This window comes from Benincasa hispida, chromosome 4, assembly GCF_009727055.1.
Source record: "Benincasa hispida cultivar B227 chromosome 4, ASM972705v1, whole genome shotgun sequence".
Classification (NCBI taxonomy): Eukaryota; Viridiplantae; Streptophyta; class Magnoliopsida; order Cucurbitales; family Cucurbitaceae; genus Benincasa; species Benincasa hispida.
This window is the reverse complement of record NC_052352.1, coordinates 1,449,035-1,459,889: the sequence shown is the minus strand read 5'-3', so window position 1 is coordinate 1,459,889 and position 10,855 is coordinate 1,449,035. Positions and strand designations below refer to the sequence as shown.

At 34.5% G+C, this 10,855-nt stretch overlaps 1 long non-coding RNA gene across 1 annotated transcript; it reads left to right on the top strand.

The window, feature by feature from the left end:
• The first annotated feature begins 4,431 nt into the window (after window positions 1-4,431).
• LOC120075338 lies at window positions 4,432-7,053 on the top strand. Its single transcript, XR_005481304.1, has 2 exons — window positions 4,432-4,902; window positions 5,479-7,053. It is a non-coding gene; the product is annotated as an uncharacterized LOC120075338 (long non-coding RNA).
• Window positions 7,054-10,855: the final 3,802 nt, after the last annotated feature.

Here is a 10,855-nt window from a genome sequence, read left to right as displayed (position 1 = left end):
CTATGCGTTTGTACCCATGCGTCGGAGGTCATGCGTTTGGAAAGAAAAGTATGCGTTAGTCTAGTATGCAATGACCATGCATTCTTATTCAACAAGCTTTATCTTGCCTTCTCGCCAAGTATAATGAGAACACAAGTTTCTCGGGAGATCCGAGGTCGAACACAGGGACTTGTAACTGAATAATACTTGTGAAGTAATGCGTTTGAGGCGATGAATAAAAGTAAAAAGAAGAAGTTAATGGATTACTCACTACTCCTATTCCTAACTAAATAGATTGAGTGATGGAAGACTTGCGATGAGAATTGGTAGATATGCAACAACTATTAACGTATAGTAATGTTTATTATCTTAAATCGCTCGAGTAATCCCAGCTCGTCACACTAACGCATCGCACACCTCTTGGTGGTCAGCCGCATGACTATATCTCTATAGTGCATGGTTGCGTCGAACATAAGACTGTACCTATCTCTAAGCACAATGCACACTTTGCTTTAGTGCGTTCCACCTCTTACCTTCTCAGGCAGTTAGATGCGGCTAATTAACTTATAGACAAGCATTGCAACAACCCATAGACAAGCGTTGCTACAGCCTCTCACCAAGCAAAGAAGATTAACTCACTATACTCGCACAATGCACACCTCTCGGTGGGTTACTACATGCATTCTATCTCTAGGCTACACGATTGAGTATGCGATCGCCTTTGATAAATAAACGATGAAGGTAAACGATGATAAAGATAAAGAGGATGAATAAGATGATGTTGAAGGAATTTAGAAAAGCATTGATTACAGAATATAAGAATCTTAAGCCCAAAATGCAATACAATACAAAGATCAGAAAGGAAATGTAAGGCTACACGTCAAGGCTGCTGGTGGTGCCATGGATGGATGGTGGAGACGTCTCTCTCGAGCTCTAACTCCGACGAAAGCTCCGGTCATCACTCAGATGGGTTGCAGAGGTGAAGAATCCTTAAAGAAAATCTCGCTTATGTTCTCATTTGTGATCGCAAACCTTTGTCTTAAGGCAGAAGCTCGAATGCCTTGAAATGAAGGTCCAAGGGGCTATTTATAGAGTTTAAATGCCAACAACAATCATGATTGCGTTATGCCTCACTGCTGCCTTTGTCGCGGTATGGACAATGTCACATTATCTTATCTTGTTAATACTCTCAAAGTATGCATTCGAGCTTGATTCAACTAAAGTATTAACCCATTCCACCCATCTTGCGATTGCCCTTCTATTTATGGTTATCACTCCGTGGCCGCAATCTCCAAGTGATGAACGCATTCGGTTGATTGCCGCAACATCCATGCGATGGACGCATTTGGTTGATCACTGCAATCTCCAAGCGATAGACGCATGCGATCACTGCAATCTCTAAGCGATAGATGTATGCGATCACCACAATCTTCAAGGGATAGACACTGCGATCACTGCATGCGTTCGTTTATATGATAGCTCGGCTTTCACCGAATGCGATTGTCTTTGCGATCGCTTAGCTTCAGCGCATGCGTTTGATTTTGCGATTGCTTATTTCCAGCGCATGCGTTTGATTCCTGCGATAGCTAAAAAAATAGACACTTTGGCATGGAATAACGCATAATATTGGGGTTAGTGAGGATTTAGGTGTTGATCGACGCAGAACTCAATTTTTCACAAATTTTAAGTATTATCACCGCATTTTCTACTTGTTAGCCCTCATAATTCTAAATAAAATATTTATAATAACGGACATTTCTGCCAATTATCAACCAACTAAAAATTTTATCCTCAAATTAAAATTAAAGACATGAAAGTTGGAAAATCAAATGAAGCCACTTGCCCAAGCATTGATCCATGGAGCAATGTCAGCTTATCCAATGAAATTATGCCACGTGGCAATTGAACTCGAAGTTAGGTCATCTTCGGTTTATTAAAATAAATTAGGTCAAACTTAAACAAAAAAATCTATTTAAAAATATAGATTAACTTAAGTCCAAGCTTAAAAGTTGAACCCAAAGTGAACCAAACCCATACCCGTATAGAGCCTCCCATAAATCTATAAAAGAGGAGGTCACTCTTCATATTGGGGAAGGAAGAGGGGGAGTCAGAGATTTAGGAGAGATTTAGAAATTCAGATCAACAAGCTAGAGACCGATCCAAATAAATCAACAAGCCAAAGGTCGATCCAAACCGATAAAAAAGCCAACAATCGATCCAAATAGATCAACAAGTCAAAGGTCAATCCAAACAAATCAACAAGCCAAAGGTCGGTTTAAATAGATCAACAAGTACAAAGGCTGATCCAAACCGATCAACAAATCCAAAGACCGATACTCTCCAAGAAGATCATCGAGCCCAAAGGCTGATAATCCATGAAGATCAACAAGCTTAAGGATTAAAGTTTACGTATTTGAGGGAAAGAATTAGAGGATAAAAATTAGATAATGTAACACTTATTCTATAAACCAATAAAATCAAATTCATTTCCATAGATTAAATTTCTTTTGTTGAAATCTTGTGTGAACAAATTGGTATTTTTAATTGGACGATTTCTACCTCTATCTCTTTTTCTCCAAGAAATAATGACATCTAAAGAAGTTTCTTTAAAGATGGTTGCATCAACTAACTCTTATACAGAACCAGTTACACGCAGTCGCTCCAAAGAAGTCCAACATACAGTGAATCTAACGCATGTCAACATAAACAAGATGGTGAGATGCATGATAGATTTTGCTCAAGTTGATCTTGCCATTGTAGAAGATCATGTATTTGGCAAGCTTACTCTTCCTTCTAAAAAACCAAAGAATCATCTAATTCTTACGTGATATTTGTCGTGATTACTAATACAAACATCAACGAGGAAAGAATGGTTTAAGTAGAAAGAAAAATCAACATGCTTTTAAGAACAATAAAAGAAAAAGATCAGAAGATTGCTTCCCCTAAGAATCAGATAAAAAGTCACGATGCCACTAAATCAAGACCAACCCCTACCATGAAAGACAAAGGAAAGACCATTGTGTAGGAAGACCAAATGCAACATTTACCTTCAGTTTCATCACTTTCTGTTCAACAGCTTCAATATATGATCGTAAACTTCATTAGAGCTCAATATGGCAGACCTGCTCAAAACTCTCTGTGAAGCGGAGTGGCCGATGTCCTTCCCTAAGGGTCTCTTTCGAGGTGAAAGATTTGGAGTCGCCACAAATCATTATGGATGTGATTGGTCACCTATTTTAAAAGAAAAAAACGTGGTCTACTTAACCAAAGTTAGGTTCGAGGGTCGTTGAACATAGAAAGGTATTAGTACCCTACAACACCCATTTGCAAGCATCCTATTTTTGTTATCCAATTCATTTTAAAAAAAAATGTTATTTTATTAAAAATATTAATGAAATTAAATAAAATACAATTAATAAATAGTTCCCAGATGTTCTCTTTAAGGTTAACTTAAGTATCTCAACCTAGACCGAACTTATTGCATATAGTTAATTTTATTTAAAATTCATTGTCAAACGTTGTATTATTTTTTAAATAAAATTTAGAAGATGAATATTTCATTAACACCTTAATGTCAAAATAAATGTGGATAGTGTCTCACTAACTCTCACTCTAACTTTAAATAATAAAGTAGAGTAACACTTTGTGAGTGGACAAACATCCATTAATTTATTATTATGTAGATGTTTGAATTCTTCAATTAGATAAACATTTACCTCAAGTATTTGAGATATTTGACAATCTTAACTCCGTCATATGATTAACATGATAGTTAAAGAAATGTCTCATGTGGATCAAAGCAAATTTTAGAGGTAAAATATGAATAAATCCTTATGAGTGGTGTAAGCCCCTCAAAGAGAGTACAAAATTTATTTTGAAAACTAAGGTGAAAATATAATCGAAGCTTTATTTAGAAAATTCAATTTTGAAAAATTGAAATTCATTTGAACACTTTGAAATAAAACTAAGTTAAAATCATTTATGAAAGATTCAAATTCAAATTGAAATTGAGGTTGTTTTAGAAATCCAAATCGAAATAATTCAAAATCATCTAAATCAAATTGAATTTTATTTAGGAAATTCGAATTGAAACAAATTTAAAATATTTTAGAAATTAATCTTGAATGGAATTGAAATTCAATTGACAAACGTAAATTAAAACCAAGTTAAAATTCATTTATGAAAATATCAAATTAAAGTTGAAATCTAGATGTTTTAGAAACTCATAAATTAAATTATTCAAAATTCATTTTTATCCAATTGAAGGGCTGTACACCAATTTGATATTGGAGTTCTTTTTTAGAACTCCAAATTGAACTCGAATTAAAATGAAACCCGGAAAACATATACTTAAACAAGGAAAAATTGCAAGTTAAAAGCCAAATTCAATTTTATCTAGAAATTCTAAATTAGACATCAAATAAAATTTAATTGCAAAATTAACTTTGAAGCTTTTTGGTAAACAATTTAATTCAACACACTTTAAAATTTAATTAGAGAACCAATCAAAATTAAAATTAGAAATTAGTACTAAGGAAGGACAAAACTAAATAATAATAATAAGAAGAATAAAACAATTGGTGGCCCACACCAACTTTACTAATTTCACAACTTTCTTCTTTCCTCTTTCCTTCTTTCTTCTTCTCACGATTTCTCCCTTCTTCCTCCTCTTCTTATTCCTCAACCTTCTTATCTCCTTCTTCTATTTCAGGCCGTGGAGGTTGCTGCATCACATGATGTTATCAGAGCCTCGGGCTCGCTGTCGAGGTCAGATTGTGGGCCGTGCCATTTGAGTTTCGTCTGTCGGGAGTTGTGACTGGGTTGCGCCAAAGTTGTTCGCGGTTTCGCGCGATGGCCCTTCGCCGGAGGTTGTGCGCATCGATGGGGATCTCGCCGGAGATTACAGTGTGATGAATATTGCCGGTATGTTGGACATATACTATAGTTTTCTTCTACTCTTTTATCTAAAATGTCTCCGACTAAACTCTCTTCTCTATATGTTCTTCCGGTCCCAAATGTATAAAGTTGCCTTTTTATAAGCCATAATAAGTCGGATAATAGACAAAAATAACAATTTTTAAGTTTTGGTTTTGACTTTTGAACCCTTTTTAAAAGGTTTATTCTTTTGACTCCACAATTTTAAAAATTAATGAAAATGACCCTAATACCCTTCACATTTCAAAACCCACTCAAACCCTCAATTTTCTTTTCCATTTTCGGTCACTCTTCTCAATTTCAAAAGTCCTCAATCTCACTCCATTTTACTCTTTCCATTCTACATTTCTTTGTTATTCTCCTTTTCATTGAAGATTATTTGAGATTTTTCAACAAAGGTATGAATTTTCATTTTTTTTTTCACTCAATGTGTTGGTTTATGGTAGGTGTTCTTGTGTGAATATTTGAAATTTATGTTAGATCTACATTGAATGTTATTTTTTTTTCAAAAAACATTATGTTCGATATTTTCTGAATAAGTTTGAGCTTAAAATGAGTTTCTAGCAATCGGTCTTACTCGACCGGGTTTCATACCATTGTGACCGGGTGGACAAGCTTGAGGAAGATTTGGGGAAGATTGTGCCCGGTGGTAAACCGGCCGGGCCGTATGTGTATTTTGATCGACTATGGGTGGAAAAGAGAGGAAAGGACGAGGGGGAAGGGGGAAAAACCGGGTAGGAGTAGGTGGCACCTGACCGGGCTTCAAAGGACTTGAACCAGGTATGTGACCGAGCCGTGTAATAAAGTATCATTCAGCCAAGTAGAGTTTAACCTTATCACTAAAACATCAAACTAGAAATGTGAGGGGAGAAAATTCTTCTTTAGGCTTAGAGCTAAGTATCTAAACAATAATGAGGCAATGAAAACATAAGAGTTGGACTCTATTTTTCCAAGTCTTGAGTTTGAAAACGATTTTGTTGTTATATTGTTTTATTTTATTAAGTTTGCTATGATGGGTAGAGAGAGGAAAAAGCAAATGGATTTTGAAAATTTAGTGATCGTAAACGATTGGAATAGATTTTGTAATGAAGATTGGAGCAAGAAAATTTTTACCAATACAATTAAACGATTCAAACAAGGATTGAAAGATAAAGCATAGGCTTATAAAGACAATGTAGATGGAAAAGAATAGATGTACAGTCTGTACGGGTTTCCCCATGCTTTTTAGGTAACTTAATTAGCATTTCATATAGGCATGGGCATATGAAACGATTTCATCATTATCCGAAGCAAACAGATTGAATGACAATGCGATACCACGCATTTTGAGATGGCCGTGCTCACATTCTCCTGGAGTGATTAGAGACGAAGTCTTTGGGTCTGGCGCATGCAAAGAAGTACAAAAGTATACCAATTCCCAGCCGGGCGCATGCAAATTGGCGCAAATTCCCGGCCGAGCGCATGCACAAAAACAGCAAATATGTACCAAGTTCACAAAAATCTCATCCAAATTCACAAAAACATCATCCAAAATAAAAAAAAATTTATACTTCACTCGATAGTATTAAAAGGTTGATTGCATATCGTTTTGTTGTGACCCCGTTGCCCACATCTAGAACACCTATGGACTTGACGAAATTCACCTATAGAAGAAAATCTTGTTGTTCGTGGGCGATCTACTCTTGGAACTCTTTTTGGAGGCAATGTTTCAACATCGACGAAGGTCGATGATTGTTTTCACTCCAAAAAGTGTCCAAATGATCGTATAGGTTCAACATACGCAACCAACACTGTATCAATAGAGTATACCCATGAACAAAGAGAGGTAGGATCAATATTCCAAACCCTACATGCAACAATGACGTGTGAACAAGGGATTTCATAATAATCAAACTTGCGACAAGTGCATGTTCTTGTATGAATATTGACACGACCTCCCAAACCTCCATCTATCACCTCAAATTCATGTTGGTCAATTGGCCGAACTTCATATTTGCTCACTTTGTCTGCCGTGTCATGAATTATTGACATCACATAGTCTGACAGTCTTGACGTATTGTTTGATGCATCCGTTCGACGTCTGTAATACAAGTCCTGTAACCAACATTTAATATGGTCTAGAAATGAAGTGATTGGTAACTATCGTGCATCTTTTAACACTCCGTTTATGCACTCGGTGAGATTTGTTGTCATTTGATTGTATCTTCTATTACATTGGTACACCTTAGCCTATCGCTCAAGAGCAATATCTTCTAGGTATTTGCGTGCACCTGGATACCCTGTAAATAGAATCCAATGGTACTTGAACACAGACACGTGACTTGCCTTCACTGCTTTATTGAAAATATCGAAAATATCTTTATTCTTAAATTAACTAATAAATTAGCTTTCAAGTGATGGATGCAGATACCACGAAATGCTTTTGGGAAGACTGTGGTAATTGCCTTTTTTTATGCTAAGGTATCTATCTGATACAATAACCAAATCATGAACTTGGCCAATTGCACATCTTAATTGCTGAAGAAACTACACCCAAGATTCATCAGTTTCTCCACCAGATATACCGAATGCGACTGGGTATATTTGATTATTTCTATCGACCCTAGTCGCAAGCAAGAGTTTACCACTGTATTTATCCCTTAAATGTGTTCCATCTACAATTAAAACAGGGTGAATGCAATTCAGAAACCTCCTAATGGAAGCACCAAGAGCCATAAAGACGTGCTTGAAATATTTATCTTCTTGCAGATCATATTTAAATGTTGAACTAGGATTTTCAATTTGTAAGGCTTCACCAAATTTAGGTAATTTCTTGTACGATTATTTTGGTGACTCCCAAACAAGCACTAACACTTCTTCCCTTGCCCTCCATGCCATGTCATAACTTAAAGTCACACCATACTCTTGTTTTATATCCTTCACAATGTCTTTCGGTTTATATGAACGATTAACATCTTCAAACTTCAACGAAATTAAATGTCTGAGAACCTAACTAGAAACTTGTCTATGATTGTTAGTCAATATTTCATTTCTATATGTGTAGACATTGTCATACTTAGAGATCTTAAATATTTCACAATTTTCAATTTAGCGGCTTGAAGTCTCCATTTGCATTCTTCAACTAAGCATATAACTTTGTATAATGTTGTGGTCGACTTCTTTACCCTAAACTGAAAGTTACCTTTAATTGCTAACATAGATAACTGCATCTTTAAATCCTTCTTAGATATAAATATGTCACCAACTTGCACATCTTTAGAAGAATAAGACTGACCTGGTATGGTGATTGTGCTACTAGAAGAATGTGACAAGTCACGACCCGTTGCATGTGACAAGCCTCTGTAGTCTTCGATTGTTCGTTCTTCTGCATGAGGTGTATGGTGGATATTAATCTTGGGTTCCTCTCCATCATTCTTCTCCCTCCAAGACCAATCATTGAAATATTGACCTTGGTCTACATCATCCCCTAAGTTATGAGTCGCCAAATTACTAGGTGACAAAGTAAGTGATGGGTTAAAATATGTGGGGGAAAATTGACTATTCGACTCCATCTTCCACTGTACTGGCTTAGATGTTGAAGGGATTTCTTCAGTTCATTGGACATATGAATTTTTTGGATGAAATCTTTGGTTTGTTGAACACTTTGGAAGCGTGAATACGTAAAGAAGTATTATTGAGACCTCTTGTTGGATCGATATGACAACCCTAGAACGGGGTGAATAGGATTTAATTAAACTTTTTTTCTAAATTAACTCAATTAAACTAATTAATACACTTTTTATAAATAATGAGAAAAATTCAATTTATGCAACAAATAAGATGACAAAAATGTGATAATTTTAGCAAATAAATAAGAACAAACTAAAACATACAATAAATTGCTTAAATTAATTACAAAACAAAAAAGGAAAGAGTTAGAGAAGAAGACACCGTAATTTTTATAGTGGTTCGGTCAAACTCGACCTACTCCACTCCTCAAGCGCCTCTTGGGAATCTGAATAAAATATTTCTGACTCTTTCCACGGATTAGAGCCTAACCGTTACACCACCGCTCCTTTTACGGGTTCAAGAGAAAACCCGATTCTTTCCACGGTTTAGGATCAAACCGTTACAAATGTTGGAATTTTTGAAGAACACAATATAACTCTCACTAGAGTGGATTTACAAGTTCAAACACTCAACAAGTTTATTTTCACAATACAATAACACTCTCTCAAGAATAAGATGAAAAGAAAATTGGGAACTTAGAGAGAACAACAATGGAACTTTTGAGTTTTGGAGGATTATGAAATGTAAAATTTGTGTATTTAAAATTTGGAGAGGAAGATCGTTTATATAGAGATGGAAAATTTTTTAGAAATCACAATTAATTTGGACCATTGGATTTTGGAAAAGAAAAATCAATGGTAGAGATTTTAAACTAGTCGTTAGATACAAACAAAATATAATATTAAATTCATTTTCTTTTGAAATTCATTTTCTTTTTAAAATTAATCCAAAAAATAAAAAAACATACCATGTGTCAAAAACTAGCCGTTAGATACAAACATAAAATAATATTAAATTTATTTTCCTTTTAAATTTCTTTTAAATTTTAATTTTTTATTTTAAATCAATCTAAAAATCAAAAGTCCATCATATTTTAATCTCTTAATGATCCACCATTCAACCAATATGCCGCCCATGTCTACATGCATATGGTTTGGTTATGCCACGTCATCCACCACGATATTTTCTCTATAGACTTGTTTCGGTCATATCGTCTTCGTTTTAGCTCCGATTTGAGTGATTCAAGAGGTTGGAATCGATGTTCCGAGCTCTATGCTATGGACATATTAAAACACTAAGATTTTCAGTAATTAAAAATTGAGTTTGTTATCATCAAAACATTGATTAATTAATTAAAATTAATTAATTTGAGATTAAGGGCCAAGAAGCCAACAATCTCCCCTTTTTGATGATGACAAATCATTCAAGAAAAATAACTTGAAATACATGTAAACCATATGTAGGACATAATAAAATTCAACATATCACCATAAAGATCATTCTTGAAATTCACTCAAAAAAATAAATTCTCCCCCTAATTAATACAATCAAAATCATAACAAATTTTTAGCATATTTTTCTTAAACTTCTCCCCCTTTGGAATCATAATTAAGAAAAATTTAGAACTACGTAAATGTTTCCCTTAAAAACATGAACATAAATTTAACACAACTCCCCCTAAGAATATTAACACATGCTTTCCATATCTCTCCCTATTAAAATGCCTTCTAAAAGATTTAACAAGTAAAATTATAAAATCAAGAGGCATCACAACGAATAATACCGAGCTCAAGCTTATTTTTGCAAAAATTTTCTTCATTCAAAGGCTTGGTAAAAATATCCGCTAATTGATTATTAGATCCTACAAATTCAAGAGTAATATTATCATTTTACACATGCTCTCTTATAAAGTGATGCCTAATATCAATATGCTTAGTCCTAGAATGATGTATAGGATTTTTAGTCAAATTAATAGCACTAGTATTATCACAAAATATAGGCACATTATCAAACTTTAATCCAAAAACACAAAGAGTTTGTTTCATCCAAAGAATTTGAGCACAACAACTAGCAACTGCAATATATTCTGTTTCGGTAGTGGATAAGGCAACTGAATTTTTCTTTTTACTAAACCAAGAAACTAGGAACTACCAAGAAATTGACAAGTCCCACTAGTACTCTTACGGTCAAGTAAACTACCTACAAAATCCATATCGGAATATCCTACCAAATTAAAATAACATTTCTAGGATACCATAAGCCTAAATCAATAGTACCAAGCAAATATTTAAAAATTATTTTAACGGCATGTAATGTGATTCCTTAGGACAATATTGAAATCTAGCACAAAGACATACACTAAACATAATATTGGGTCTACTAGAGGTTAAAT